We start from the raw sequence: 16,224 nt of genomic DNA, 5'->3' as shown, positions 1-16,224 counted from the left end.
TGACAATTGTAGATGACTCCTGAGACACTCGCTGACACAGTCCTGATACTGTCCGACGATTGTCTTGAAGTACTACCTGTTGAATGAGACTATGTGTCTACTTATATTCACGTCTGACCGATGGGTGTCCACTTGGGAACTACACGGTCCAGTCACATTAATGTTACCACGGCTTACGTTCGACGTCAGTGTGCAATTACCACTCATAGAAGGCAGGTGGCAACGCTAGCAGTGGTGGATATACAAAGCGTGTCGCGGGAATACGGAAAACAGTGCAGTCATCGTCGAAATGCAGAAACAGACCGATTTATCTGATACCCAAAATGGCATGATTACTGGCTGCTTTTGGGCCTAGAGTGTAAGCATTTCCGAAATAACTAAGCTCGTAAATTGTCTGTATGCCGCCATAATTAAAATATACGGCGCTGGGCAAAAAGGTGATATCTAAAACCGGCGAGGAGGCAACTGCGGTGCACCACGAGGTATAGATGATGGGGGTGTAAGACGGCTGCGGAGATGTGTACGGACGAACAGACGTGCTGCTGACCGCCCAGATGAACCAAGAGGCTACCAACAGTGTGTTCTCAACCATCGTTCAGCGAACGTTGCTGCGTATGGGCCTCCGCAGCAGGCACCGGGTTCATGAACTCATGCTAACTGCTGTTCATCGACGACGATAGCTGGGATTTGCTTACCAATATCGCAATTGCACTTCCGCTGAGTGATGACTGGTGGCCTTTTCGGATGAATCACGTTTTATGCTCCGTCGGACACGTGGCCAATGCCGTGTATGGCGTGAAACGTCTGAAAGCGAACACGGTGCAACAATCGTCGTAAGGGTCCAAATCGGACGAGTGAATATTTCCGTGAAATTCTCTATATGATCGTGTCATTATGGAAGGCGCAATGGTTCAACAAAAAGTACACATCTATCCAGGGCGGCTGAGAGCTAGCATTGGGTCCCGTACTGGATGTGCGATTGGGCCCCATCTCCAGATACAGCAATCCAATTCTATTATTTTAAAGAAGTTTTGACGTGATTTGGCAACCGCCTTGCTGCAGTGGATACATCGGTTCCCGTCAGATCACCGAAGTTAAGCGCAGTTGGGCGTGGCCGGCACTGGGATGGGTGACCGTCTGGGCCGCCATGCGCTGTTGCCATTTTTGGGGGTGCACTCAGCCTCGTGATGCCAATTGAGGAGCTACTCGACCGAATAGTAGCGGCTTCGGTCAAGAATACCATCGAAACGACCGGAAGAGCGGTGTGCTGACCCCTTGCCCCTCCTATCCGCATCCTCGTGTGAGGATGACACGGCGGTCGGATGGTCCCGATGGGCCACTTGTGGCCTGAAGACAGAATGCTTAACGTGATTTAAACATCGCATAAGTGGGGGAGCATTGGAACTACACAAAAATACTTATTAGGATGAAATTTAGAACAAATATACACTACTGGCCATTAAAATTGCAACACCAAGAAGAAATGCAGATGATAAACGGGTATTCATTGGACAAATATATTATACTAGAACTGACATGTGATTACATTTTCACGCCATTTGGGTGCATAGATCCTGAGAAATCAGTACCCAAAACTACCACCTCTGGCCGTAATAACGGCCTTGATACGCCTGGGCATTGAGTCGAACAGAGCTTGGATGGCGTGTACAGGTACAGCTGCCCATGCAGCTTCAACACGATACCACAGTTCATCAAGAGTAGTGACTGGCGTATTGCGACGAGCCAGTTGCTCGGCCACCATTGACCAGACGATTTCAATTGGTGAGAGATCTGGAGAATGGGCTGGCCAGGGCAGCAGTCGAACACTTTATGCATCCAGAAAGGCCAGTACAGAATCTGCAACATGCGGTCGTGCATTATCCTGCTGCAATGTAGGGTTTCGCAGGGATCGAATGAAGGGGAGAGCCACGGGTCGTAACATATCTGAAATGTAACGGCCACTGTTCAAAGTGCCGTCAATGCGAACAAGAGGTGACAGAGACGTGTAACCAATGGCACCCCATACCATCACGCCGGGTGATACGCCAGCATGGCGATGACGAATACACGCTTCCAATGTGAGTTCACCGCGATACCGCCAAACACGGACGCGACCATCATGATGCTGTAAACAGAACCTAGACTCATCCGAAAAAAATTACGTTTTGCCATTCGTGCACCCAGGTTCGTCCTTGAGTACACCATCGCAGGCGCTCCTGTCTGTGATCCAGCGCCAAGGGTAACCGCAGCCATGGTCTCCGAGCTGATAGTCCATGCTGCTGCAAACTTTGTCGAACTGTTCGTGCAGATGGTTGTTGTCTTGCAAACGTCCCCATCTGTTGACTCAGGGGTCAAGACGTGGCTGCACGATCCGTTACAGCCATGCGGATAAGATGCCTGTCATTTCGACTGCTAGTGATACCAGGCTGTTGGGATCCAGCACGGAGTTCCGTATTACCCTCCTGAACTCACCGATTCCATATTCTGCTAACAGTCATTGGATCTCGACCAACGCGAGCAGCAATGTCGCGATACGATAAACCGCAATCGCGATAGGCTACAATCCGACCTTTATGAAAGCCGGAAACGTGATGGTACGCATTTCTCCTCCTTAAATGAGGCATCACAACAACGTTTCACCAGGAAACGCCGGTCAACTGCTGTTTGTGTATGAGAAATCGGTTGGAAACTTCCCTCATGTCAGCACGTTGTAGGTGTCGCCACGTGCGCCAACCTTGTGTGAATGCTCTGAAAAGCAAATCATTTGCATATCACAGCATTTTCTTCCTGTCGGTTAAATTTCGCGTCTGCAGCACGTCATCTTCGTGGTGTAGCAATTTTAATGGCCAGTAGTGTAACTTTTTATTCAACAATAGACATATGTTCACAAATGCAGTTTATACTGTGGTACTATATGTTGCACGAGATAATGCCGGCGGAAATCGCGCGAACTAATAGTTAGTTTTTATCGTGTAATAGGCTCAATCTGACCATGCAGTAGTGTAAACACGTGTAAAGTCGAGCCACTATTAACAGCAAATGTTCGGTTTCATGTATTACAGAGCCTGTGAACGATCGAGGAAATTATACAGGCTGTAACATGTCACTATATTGCATCTAGAAAACAGACGGCTACTGAAAAAATCTCGCGAAGTGTCCCGATGCAGAGCAGAAAGTTTATATACACGTGTATCTGATTACTTATCAGTAATACAGTGTCCGTAAATGCTTCGTTCTCTATACAAAAGCGAGTGCTCATCATTCAGAGTTTTGATACTTTTGTTTCAGCTTTTATTCTTACCATGGAAGTAATGAACTACTGAAGTTAGTTTGTTATTATAAGTCACAGAATATCTTCTGTGAAATTTGTTTACATAGTTTCGGGTGTTAACATTCATAACATTGTTTTTCTACGACAGTGTGGAAAGACAGGCTTCATGGTTACAGAACTGACAATGAATTTAAATTTCCTGCTTCCAGTAGGCGATTTCTTCGGAGGACATTGTCTGGCGTCACATTTTCGATTTTCACACACATTTTCACCCAGAATTAGAGCAGACTGCCGTAGCTACAAATTTAAATAACATTTATAAATATATTTGCAATTTTCATTACACTTAGAACAATTTCGTACAAAGAAAAAAGTTTATAGCACACTTGCGTGGAACGCCACCGCTAAGATCGTGCTCTAAATTTCACACTCTTTTCACATTGAAGTCTGTCCAGCAGTTCTATCTCAATGTACAGTTTTATACATACCAGCATAAGTTCAAAACGACGCATTTCTGGACATTGCTTTATTAAGAGAAATGTTTGATTTCACGACATATATTTTTTCCGAAAACTAGGAATATTTAATACGATACACGTTGTATAATGTTCTATTTCAATCAAAAGCATTTGGAATGAAATAAAGTAAAACAATGGTCATAAACCAGCTGTGAGCATACACGTTAGACCGCTGGCAACTGCTTAAACAAATCTCGTCATGTCCCCATTTTCCCACTGTAGCTTTGAAAGAAGTAACGTACCAATCGCGTGACACATGAGCGAATGTGCAGAAGTTACATATACTGAGAAAAAACATCAACGCTTCGACGCTTCCATGCAATTTTGGAAACCGAAAAAAATGGTAATAAATATTGATTTGGGAAGTAGCGATGCAGACAGTTATCAGGAACCCGAGACCACCACACCTAGGAAACTGGATGATGCTCGACCAAGACCTACACGGCAACAGAGAAAACTGATATGACTGATGAAATTACAAATTCGACTTAAAATGCTACTCAGTAATGAATTATTGTAAAATGTATGTACTCTCCATTTAATTTTGTTTTGTATATTGATTTAATTTACTTTGACTTCACTTTAAAACATTAGGCTAAGAATTATAGTGATTTACACAGTGACGAATGTCTGGTGGAGATGACGCTGCGATAAGGAGTATTCCCCCTCGCCACTCACGTTCCCTGGTGTACCCACACATTCAGTAAACACACAGCAGCACGCTCGAATGTAAACTGCAGTAAGTCACGCATCGAGTAGTATATTATAACATATTTGCCTTTAACACTGTCAGTGGCGCCTTGCGACCCTTTTGTTCAGCAAATGTTTGAATCACATTATCGATGCCTAGTTGTCTAGCCAAATTAGATACAATTGCCAAGGTCTCAAAATCGGTGAGACGTTATCGATGCATGGTTGATACAGACAGTTCTTAACACTAGCCAGAGTGCTGAATGATCTTTTTCTTTCAGCTACACTCACTAGAAGTGTGCAAAAGAAGAGCACAACTACACATACATCTGGAAACAGGCTTGAAATTTAAGAGTGTACACCCTGTTCAAGAGTTCTAATGATTCCAGAGTAACGTATCCAAAGTTTGAGGTATAAATTGTTTTCAGATATGTAATTTCTCCTTCTAATTCTGTTGCGACATCATTATGACATTCATTGATAAATACGAGTTCCGATCGGCCACGAAATAGAAATCACTGTGAAAATCCGATGAAGGTTGTTACATATGTATTGGGCATATTCCCGGTATGCCCGTCGATCGTGTCACGTCGCTGTTTTCAGTTCTCAGCGTATGGCGAGTACGTAAAGATGCCTAGAAAATAGTGTCTACCGCCAATTATGAGGGCATGGCGAGAGATTTCGCCTGATGTCATGCAGCCCACATAACATATCTGTCACACGTTTCCTTCTTCTTTACAATTCTCGACCACACTCTGCAGGGGCACTGAAGATACTCTTCTAGCGTTTTAGATGGGAAGTGTTTGGTCACTCACAGGACAGCTCATAATTGGCTCCCACTGTATCTCATCTCTGCTCACATGAACTGCTGGCTATGAAGACAACGTTTTTGTACAGACAAGGAGCTGTGAGTCAGATTCGAGAATTGGCGGAAAGCGCAGGCGGCTGCCTTCTGTGACGAGGGTATTGAAAAGTTGGTACAACGCTACGACAAATGCCAAAGTCGGAGCGATGACTATATACAGAAGTGGCTGGAAGATGTGGCTAACTGGCAAGTGAAACATTTTTGATTTTCACAGAGGTTTGCGCTTCGTGACCGATCGGATCTTACTTTCCGAAAAACCCTTGTAACTCACATGCTTCAGCGACCCGTTCGTCAGTCATCTTCGAGTATTTCCATACAAGCCCAAATACATCATCTAAAATCTTCATTTCTTCGTACTGGGTTTTCTAGTTAGACGCTAGATTGTCAATAATGACCTAAAAACATTTATCTTGAATACACCTTGAAGGCCACTGTGTACGAGCGGTTCTAGGCGCTTCAGTCCGGAACCACTGGGCTGCTACGGTCGCAGGTTCGAATCCTGCCCCGGGCATGGATGTGTGTGATGTCCTTAGCTTAGTTAGGTTTATGTAGTTCTACGTCTAGGGGACTGATGACCTTAGATGTTAAGTCCCATAGTGCTTAGAGCCATTTGAACCATTTGAATACACCTTCTGAATTCACAACTATCAGTTCGTTGCTGATTTCATCACGAAACGATTTCCTTTTCTTACTGTGTGCGTCCGGATATTCAGGGTCGATATTAATTTCACTGGTAACAACTTGGGATTCAGAGTGAATGGTGTTCCGATTTTCACGAAGATATTTTAAGTCATTTAAAAGGCCCTCAATGCTCGTTACATCAACAACAGTGATAATATTCCGAACTTGTAGTAATTCGCTTCTGTTGTCACTTGAAACCAACAACTTTAGCCAGACTGATGCCATGACTAAACACATAAAAGATCTCACGTAATCCAAAACGCCCCATCCACAGAACTTGTTTCAGGTGACAAATTTAACTTACTGAGAGCATTAATAGCAATGACCATATTGTTCAAGAGAGCTGAAATTTGTCTTACATCATCAACTCGAGCACTTCGATGAGTGTCAGACATGAAATATAAAGAATTTCTAATACAGTGTCTCAGAAGTTGCCTTGCTGTGGACTGCAACTGAACAGTTGTTCAATCACTTCGAAAAAAAGTATCAGCTTCATGACTCTCAGATGACATGGTACTCCACATCCTTTGTGGCTACGACAAGAAAACATTGAAAGAGAATTTTACTGAAGAAAATGTATGTGAGCTCCTTCATAGGCCCCATTCACATTAATTCCGCTGCCATAACCTGGTCCGCGGCACGCACTGGTAGGAACTGAGTGTGTCACACGTGTTTATCGTATTAAACGTGCAGTAGTAACTATTATTTTCTGATTACAATCTAAGAATTTAAAAAAAAACGTTCATTTATTTCATGTTTATCAATTTCTTTATTGAATTAAATAAAACGCAGAATGAATGTTGTCTTCTTAATATGATTTTAATCAGGAGTTGCATGAACAATAATTGAATAATACTTCGCATTTTCTCCCTGTTCCAAGATGGCACTCCCGACAGGATGGGCACGACCAGAAATAAATTCATTCTAAATACCACTAGTCAGCTAATGCACTTGTAAATGTTTTCCAGCTTCATGTCCATCTCTGACCTTGCTGACGTGTTTTGCAACAACTGGATCGTAGTGATTCAAGAGCTCTAATATTACAAGAAAATTTCCATCATTTGGCTCTCCAGTTTTCAGTGAATCTCTGAAGGCCAAGCTTCTTTGGCCAAGAAATAAATCTACTTCAAGTAATCGTCTTAGTATCTGTACTCAAACATAGGCTTCATTTTCAATCTCTTTCTCGATTCTTTGGAATGCATTAGCAGAGCGTTTTAACTGAATCTCAGAGTTTCACCATTTCAAGTACCATTCTTTATGAAGAGTGCTAGATTGAGGTTCTGGGATCCTGTCATATAATTTTTTCCACTTTAATTAATATGATTATCCTGATTTTGAAAAGAATTATGAACAAACTGTCTCAGCCTAACTAGAAAAAAAATAGCAAGCAAAACAAAATAATCCTTGTTGAGTTTCACTCCAAACTAACCATTCATAGGGCACACATTCATTATATTTAGATTAAAGTTCAGTCTTGATCACGTTATGTCTGTTTTAATGAGTAACCGGTTTCGGTTTTTTCTATAAAACCATCATCAGACCCATTGGCTCCCTTGGGTTGGTAGGTGGAGCTCTCCTAGCCGGCCGAAGTGGCCGAGCGGTTCTAGGCGCTTCAGTCTGGAACCGCGCGACCGCTACGGTCGCAGGTTCGAATCCTGCCTCGGGCATGGATGTGTGTGATGTCCTTAGGTTAGTTAGGTTTAAGTAGTTCTAAGTTCTAGGGGACTGAAGACCTCAGCTGTTAAGTCCCATAGTGCTCAGAGCCATTTGAACCTTTGAGCTCTCCTTGCTGCTGTGCAGTCAACACAGCAGCAAGGAGAGCTCCACCTACCAACCCAAGGGAGCCAATGGGTCTGATGATGGTTTTATAGAAAAAACCGAAACCGGTTACTCATTAAAACAGACATAACGTGATCAAGACTGAACTTTAATCTAAATATAACAATTAATTGATCACTGTATTCCAAAAATGTTTACCAAAATTACACATTCATTGTTCGGAAATTTACACTGAAGTGGAGATGTAGGAAATGCACGGGAATTAACATCTACTGGAGAATGGTTTGGACGGTTAGGTGAGCTACATTTTACTTACTACCTTTTCTGTTCCCTTAGTCGCAGAATTTAAAGTGCTTAAAGTTCCAGCATCTAAACCGTTGGGAACATTTATAACTAGAGCCCCAATCTTGATGTTCTAAAGGAGTTTAAAAAATACCTAAAATAGTATAAATCTATATCTTAAGAAAATGCAATAAATAATGAAGAAAATTATCTTATATTAAAACGTTTGAAAATTGCATCATAAATTAATACCTTAAGCATAAACTTGAAATTGAAACAATAAAGGCCTTCAATAATATAAGCAAAGTTTTAATTCACCTTAGTCTGAGTTGAATTGCAATGTCATTGTCAAATTGTCGAACGTGAAAGATCATCGTTTATCATCCAAGAAGATTTTATACATGGAAAAGCTGCGTTCAGCATCGTCTGGCGAGATCAGAGCTCACTTGAAATGGGAAAGATTGTTTGACTGTTAAAACCTACTCATTCCCATACATGGAATTTTTTTACCTCAGAGTATGAAATCTGACACGAAATATTATATCTGGTATTTTTGTCCAGCTCTGGTTGCAGTTCTTTCTGAAAACTTTTTTTCAGTTTAGATGCAATAACTGTAGCAATTTCATCTCAACTGCCAGTCAGTACGATCTAACACTGTGTGGCACTATAGCTGCCACTATACAGCGAACCGCTTATTATTTGACCTTGAGCAGTGGTTTAAAATTCATTTCATATTCACTGCTACAACCAAGTATAACATGTGAACATGAACGTCACTGCCACGCGCATTCGCAAAAGCTTGTTACTTCCTTGGGGCGTTTCCGTCACGGCAAGTGGTCAAAAAGTAGCGCGAGCTGAAAATGTTTTCAGCACCGCGTGAGATCTTCCCCCGCAACATTCCACTTCCCGCTGCGCAATGGTGCTTACCGCTTCGTTCCATACGTAACACATTACTATGCCTCAAGAAAACGCAAAAAATTATATTATTTGGCCAGCAAAAGAATAATACTGTTTGGTCGTGACGGCGGCTACGCGAGGGGGAACGGTGCGGAGACACAGTGCTGTGCAGACTGGCAACTTCGTGTGCCATTCCGATAATCTGCTACGATAGAAATGACGCATGGAAGTAACAATGTTTCATGGTCACTCACCGCCAATCACAGAACAATGAATCAATACACTGGTAATAACACAGCGCCACCCACTGTTAATTTGCATACGTTAGCAGTTGTTACGACGACAACAGCTTCCGATATCTACCGATAAATACTGGATCAGAGGCAGGGCCCAAATTGCAGCCACCAGACAGTAAAAAGTGATTTATCTTTATCATTTTTCAGTTGTTTAACTTCAGCGCAACTGTCATTAAAGTCAAAGGAAGCTTGAATATCAGTTGAATGACAACTGTTTTCTGCGTTGCTATTGGACACTGCAAACATATCAAACTGTGTACCTGTCTGGCATAAATGGAACTTATGATGGTTCAAATGGCTCTGAGCACTATGGGACATAGCATCTGAGGTCATCAGTCCCCTAGGACTTAGAACTACTTAAACCTAACTAACCTAAGGACATCACACACATCCATGCCCGAGGCAGGATTCGAACCTGCGACCGTAGCGGTCGCGTGGTTCCAGACTGAAGCGCCTACAACCGCTCGGCCACAGCTACCGGCGGAACTTATGAGCAACGGTGCTCTCGAGGAGGTAAATTTATACTAACTGACAAATTAAAAAGTAGTAATTATTCCACAGTCACATAGGAAATTTATCTTTCCACTGCTGCAGCAGCAGCATCAGGTGATTGGATTCGTCTTTTTGGTTATCATTTTAAATTCAGGTTGAAACAAATCCGAGGCTGAATAAACTTGTCTGACCTTCTTCCTTTCCTCCTCTTTCTCTTTTTTCTTTTCCCTTCACTGCCACAGGCTTGTGTTTAGATTCCATAATCTTAATATCACTTAAATCAAGCTTGTACTCTTGGACACCAAAATAAAAACTGTCAGAAGTTTTTAAAAAAATCATTGTCAGCACTGCAAACTCAAAGGTCTCGAGACGAAGTGGACGTGCACTGCGGTCAGCTCTTGGTATCGCTATATATGAATCCGTGGGCCTTACTGTGTAACTACTGTCCCGTAATTCCCCCGCTTTGGGTGCAGCTGACAAGTAATACGTGTGCGCGAGAACGGTGATCTTTAGGAACACCAATGGGAATCCCAGATTCGTCAGAGTTACAGTAATTCCTTACTCCGGCACTAGAGGATGCTATCTGCCGTTGACGAGAAAAGAACTGGGGAATATTGATGGGAAGAACCAACCGGCTTTTTGGTCTTAATAACTAGTTTTTTGGCTTTATATTGGCTCCAGCACCATATGAATCATGGACTTGGTCGTTGGTGGTGTGGCTTGCGTGCCTCAGCGATACAGATAGCAGTACAGTTGGTACGACCACATGAGAGCGTTATCTGTTGAAAGGGTGTGGTTCCTGAAGTGGGGCAGCAGCCTTTTCAGTGATTGCAGGAGCAACAGTCTGACTGATTGACCGATCTGGCCTTGTGACATCAAGCGAAACGGCCTTGCCGTTCTGGTACTGCGAGAGCACCTGAAAACAAGGGAAACTACAGCAGTAACTTTTCCCGAGGACATGCAGTTCTACTGAGTGGTTAAATGACAATGGCCTCCTCTCGGGTAAAATATTCCGGAGGGGAAAATAGTCCCCCATATGGATTTCCGGGCGGGGACCACTTAGGAAGATGTTGTCATCAGGAGAAACAAAACTGGCATTCTTCGGATTGGAGTGTGGAATGTTAGACCCCTTAATCGGGCAGATAGGTTATAAAATTTAAAACGTGTTATGAGTAGATTGAAATTAGATATAGTGGGAATGAGTGAAGTTCGATGGCAGGAGGAACAGGACTTCTGGTCAGGTGAATACAGGTTTATAACTACAGAATCAAATAGGGATAATGCAGGAATAGGTTTAATAATGAACAACAAAATAGGAATGCAGGTAAGCTACTATGAACAACACACTGAAGACACTATCGTAGCCAAGACAGGCAATAAGCCCACACCCATCACAGTAGTACAACTTCATATGCCAACTAGTTCCCAAAATGATGAAGAGATTGAAGAAATGGTGAGACAAAAGAACTTATCCATATAGTTGAGAGAGGCAAAAATTTACTTGTGATGGGATACTGGAATTCGATAGTAGGAGAAGAAAGGGTAGGGAAAATTATAGGCGAATATCGACTAGGGGAAACGAATGGAAGAGGAAGCCGCCTGGTAGAATTTTGCACAGAGAGTAATGTGTGTGATCGCTAACACATGGTTTAAGAATCATGAAAAAAGGCTGTATATGTGGAATGGACTTAACGACACCGGGCGGTTTCAAGTTTATGTATGACGGTAACACACACATTTCGGAACCAGATTTTAAATTGTAAGACATTTTCAGGGGAAGATGTGGACTCTGACAACAATTTATTAGTTATGAACTGTAGGTAAAAAGCGAATTAATTGCAAAAAGGCAGGAAATTAAGGAGATGGGACCCGGATAAGTTGAAAGAACCAGAGGTTGAGAAATGCAGATGGAGCATTATGCAACGGCTGACTAGAACAGGAGGAGGGAATACAGTAGAAGAAGAGTGGGTAGCTTTAACAGATTAAATAGTGAAAGCAGCAGAGGATCGACTAGGTAGAAAGACAAGACCTAGTAGAAATCCTTGACTAACTAAAGATATATTTAAGTGATGTAAGGAGAAAATATCTAAATGTAGCAAATGAAGCAAGCTAAAGTGAATGCAAACGTCTAAAAATGAGATTGACAGGAACTGCGAAATGGCTAAGCAGGATTGGCTAGAGGACAAATACACTACAAGCCAAAACATTATGACCACTGCCCAACGCGACGCTGGATGCCTCCTGGTTGCGTTGACGGCACGTGACGCGGTAACAAAGACATTGTAAGCGGAGCAGACACAGACATGGGATAACCCTAGCGAAGATATGGAACACAAGAGGTAAGCGACTGTGACAAAAGTCAGATTATTGTTACGCAGAGCCTGTGAACAAGTATCTCGAAAATGCCGAAGTTGGTCCAATGTTTATGTGCTACTGTCGGGAGCATCACCGAGCGAGGTGGCGCAGTGGTTAGACACTGGACTCGCATTCGGGAGGACGACGGTTCAATCCCGCGTCCGGCCATCCTGATTTAGGTTTTCCGTGATTTCCCTGAATCACTCCAGGCAAATGCCGGGATGGTTCCTTTCAAAGGGCACGGCCGACTTCCTTCCCAGTCCTTCCCTAACCCGACGAGACCGATGACCTCGCTGTCTGGTCTCCTTCCCCAAAACCAACCAACCAACCAATCGGGAGCATCTACGGAAAGAGGTAGAAGAACAGTGGAACTACCACTAGGCGCTAAGTGGTTGGACGTCCACGACTCTGCACAGAACGTGGGGTTCGGAGGTTTGTCTCCTCTGTAAAGTAGGTTAGATGGTGATCTGTGGCATCTCTAGGGCACGCACAAGTGTTTGGGAACACACCGTTCATCGCACGTTGTTAGACATGGAGCCTCGCAGCAGACTACCCCTACGTGTCCACATGTTGACCTAACGACATCCTCAGTTACGATTGCAGTGGGAACGGGACCATCGGGATTCGACCGTTATCAATGGAAACGTGTCGGCTCTTTGAGTCAATCACATTTTTGTTACACTAGGTCGATGGTCGTCTCCACAAACTCCGTCATCGAGATGAACGGCGGCTCGAAACGGGCAGCGCGCCACGGACGTAGGCTGGTGAGAATAGTATTATGCTATGAAGGACATTCTCCTGCTCTTGTGTGGTACCTGCGATAGTAATCGAAGACATGCTGACACCTGAAACCGCCTGCATCATTTTATGGTTCATGTCTTCCGCGACGGCGATGTCACCTTTCAGCAGCATAATTGTCTGTGTCTCTGAGCCAGAACCGTGCTACAGTAGTATGAGGAGCGTTATGCTGGACTCACGTTGACGTCTCGGCGACAAAATTCGCCTGATGTAAATCCTATGGAACCCGTCTGGTTCGCTATCGGGCGCCATCACCGTCTACGCAAATCAGCGGCCTGTTATTTACGCGGATTACATGACCTGTGCGCAGACATTTAATGCCAGATACTTCCACAAACCTATCAAGAAACTGTAGAATTCCTGACACACAGAATCAGTGATGCATTTCTTTGCAACGACGGACGAACAAGCTATTAAGCCCGCATCTCGTGGTCGTGCGGTAGCGTTCTCGCTTCCCACGCCCGGGTTCCCGGGTTCGATTCCCGGCGGGGTCAGGGATTTTCTCTGCCTCGTGATGGCTGGGTGTTGTGTGATGTCCTTAGGTTAGTTAGGTTTAAGTAGTTCTAAGTTCTAGGGGACTGATGACCTAAGATGTTAAGTCCCATAGTGCTCAGAGCCATTTGAAGCTATTAAGAAGGTGGTCATAATGTTATGGCTCATCAGTGTAGAAGCATATATCACGGGAGGAAACGTAGATACTGCCTACATGGAAATTAAAGAGGCCTTTAGAGAAAAGACAAGCAGCTGTATAAATCTCAAGAGCTCAGATTGAAAACCAGTCCTAAGCAAAAAGGGAAAAATTGGAAGGTGGAAGGCATATAAAGAGCGTCTATACAATGGAGATGAACTTGCAGGCAATATCATAGAAATGAAAGAGAACATAGAAGAAGAGGTAATGGGAGACATGATACTGCGAGAAGAACTTGAAACAACACTGAAAGACCTAAGTCTAAACAAACTCCCGGGAATAGACGACATTCCGTCATAGCCACTGATAGCCTTGGAAAAGCCAGCCATGACAAAACTCTTCCATCTGGTGCTCAAGATGTGAGACAGTCGAAACACCCCCTGACTTCAAGAACAATGTAGTAATTCCAATTCGAAAGAAAGCAGCTGCTGACAGGGGTGAATATGATCGAACTATCAGTTTAATGAGTCACTCTTTCAAAATATTAACACAAATTCTTTACAGAAGGATGGAAAAACAGGCGGAAGCAGAATTCAGGGAAGATCAGTTTGGATTCCGGAGAAATGTAGGCACACACGAGGCAAAACTGCACTACCATTATCTTAAAAGATGGGTGAAGGAAAAGCAAACCTACGTTTATAGCAATTGTATACTTAGAGGTAGCTTTTGAAAACTTTCACTGGAATACTCTCCTTGAAATTTTGAAGATATCAACGGTAAAATACAGGGAGAGAAAGGCAAGTTTACAACTTTTGCAGAGACCAGACGGCAGTTACAAGAGTCGAGTGGTCTGAAAAGGAAGCAGTGATTGAGAAGGAAGTGATACACTCTTGTAACCCATCCCTAATGTTATTCAGTCTGTTCATTGAGCAAACTGTAAAGCAAACCAAAGAAAAATCTAGAGAAGGAATTAAACTTCAGGAAGAAAAAATATAAACTTTGATGTTTGCCGATGACATTATAATTCTATCAGAGATAGCAGAGGATTTGGAAGAGCAGTTGAACGGAATGGACAGTGTATTGAAAAGTGTGAATAGGACGAACTTTAACGAAAGCAAAACATGGACAATGGAATGTAGTCGAATTAAATCAGGTGAGAGAATTAAATTAGGAAACGAGACCCTTACAGTAGTTGATGAGTTTTGTTATTTCGGCAATAAAATAACTGATGCTGATCCAAGTATAGCGAATATAAAATCTAGACTGGCAAAGGCAAGAAAAGCGTTTCTGGAAAAAAGAAATTTGTTAACATCGAATACAGATTTAAGTGTTAGGAAGTGTTTTCTGAAATATTTGAATAGAGCGTCGCCATGTATGGAAGTGAAAAATGGACAATAAACAGTTTAGAGAAGAAGAGAACAGAAGGTTTTGAAATGCGGTGTTACAAAAGATTGCTGAAGATTATATGGATAGATTACATAACTAATGAGTAGATACTCAATAGAATTGGGGAGAAAAGAAATCTGTGGCATAACCTGACTAGTAGAGGGGCTCGATTGATAGGACACATTCTGAAACATCAAAGGATCAACAATTTAGTAATTTAGTATTAGAGGGAAGTATGTCAGGTAAAATCCGTAGAGGGAGACCAACAGATTAATACAGTAAGCAGATTCAGAATTATGTAAGTTGCAGTAGTTATTCGGATATGAAGAGGCTTGCAGAGGATAGAGAAATATGGAGAGCTGCATCAAACCAGACTTCTGACAGAAGACCACAACACCAACAGTGGCCGCCGTTGTAATGTTTTCTTTTTTTAAAAAAACTACTGTTAACCAGTAAACAGGGAATGAAAACGGGCAAAACTTCAACTTGCCGCGTCAGTGGTGCTAAAAATTGCAGTTTCTAAATAACAAGTTTTAAAATATTTATCCATTATGGTTGAGGATCACTACTACTGTGATGAAAAAAGGTTTCTTCAAATTGCGTAAGGCGATTTGTTGCAGTAATTTCAAGAAACCATTAAAATTTTTTAATTCGTAAAATTTCCATGGGTGTCAAATACTGAATTATTAAAAGCAAGCAGTGCTCGTTTAATAAAAATTCTAAGCAACAGCCAGGGACACCAGAAGCGGTACAGCATTGTTTAAATAATACCGTTGTCGCCATGCGGCGTCCATGTACAAGAGACTAGCTTGTTAGGCGGCTCTCGGTGCACGCATTCTTTTACTCGTTTGTAGAACAGCCAATTTAAAAGTGAACTGCCATATGCATCCTTATGTTGGTGTAGGTGTAACTATAATATTGCTGACTTGCCAACAATGACCTCTATTATGAACCGATGACTGATGAATGTTGCCGTCTTTGGACATGTTCTGAAACCTAGTATGGTAGAAAATTCGTTTATTTTACACTAGCGGTCTGATATTTTTCAACTGAGCACCCTGGGAGATCCAGGCCCTCACGAGGCTTGGACCCCCGGGAATTTCCCCCCCCCCCTTCTGCATCTATTCTTGCGAGCCAAACTTCCTGGCAGATCAAAATCTTGTGTTGGACAGGGACTCGATTGTTGGACCTTCAGCTTTCGTCGACGAGTGCTCTACCCACTGACCTATCGAAGCACGACTCACAACCCGCCATCACAATTTTACTTCCGTAGTAACTTATCTTCT

The 16,224-nt window shown here is 42.8% G+C and overlaps 1 protein-coding gene and 1 pseudogene across 1 annotated transcript in view; both read left to right on the top strand.

Moving 5' to 3' along the window:
• The window catches only part of LOC126470563 (uncharacterized), a 341,531-nt gene that overhangs the window by 293,111 nt on the left and 32,196 nt on the right, over nt 1-16,224 (top strand). The window lies entirely within an intron of this gene.
• On the top strand, nt 1,044-1,161 carry LOC126471724 (5S ribosomal RNA; annotated as a pseudogene).

Source organism: Schistocerca serialis, chromosome 3 (genome assembly GCF_023864345.2).
Source record: "Schistocerca serialis cubense isolate TAMUIC-IGC-003099 chromosome 3, iqSchSeri2.2, whole genome shotgun sequence".
In the NCBI taxonomy this organism is placed as follows: domain Eukaryota; kingdom Metazoa; phylum Arthropoda; class Insecta; order Orthoptera; family Acrididae; genus Schistocerca; species Schistocerca serialis.
This window is presented reverse-complemented; position numbering and strand designations above follow the sequence as displayed.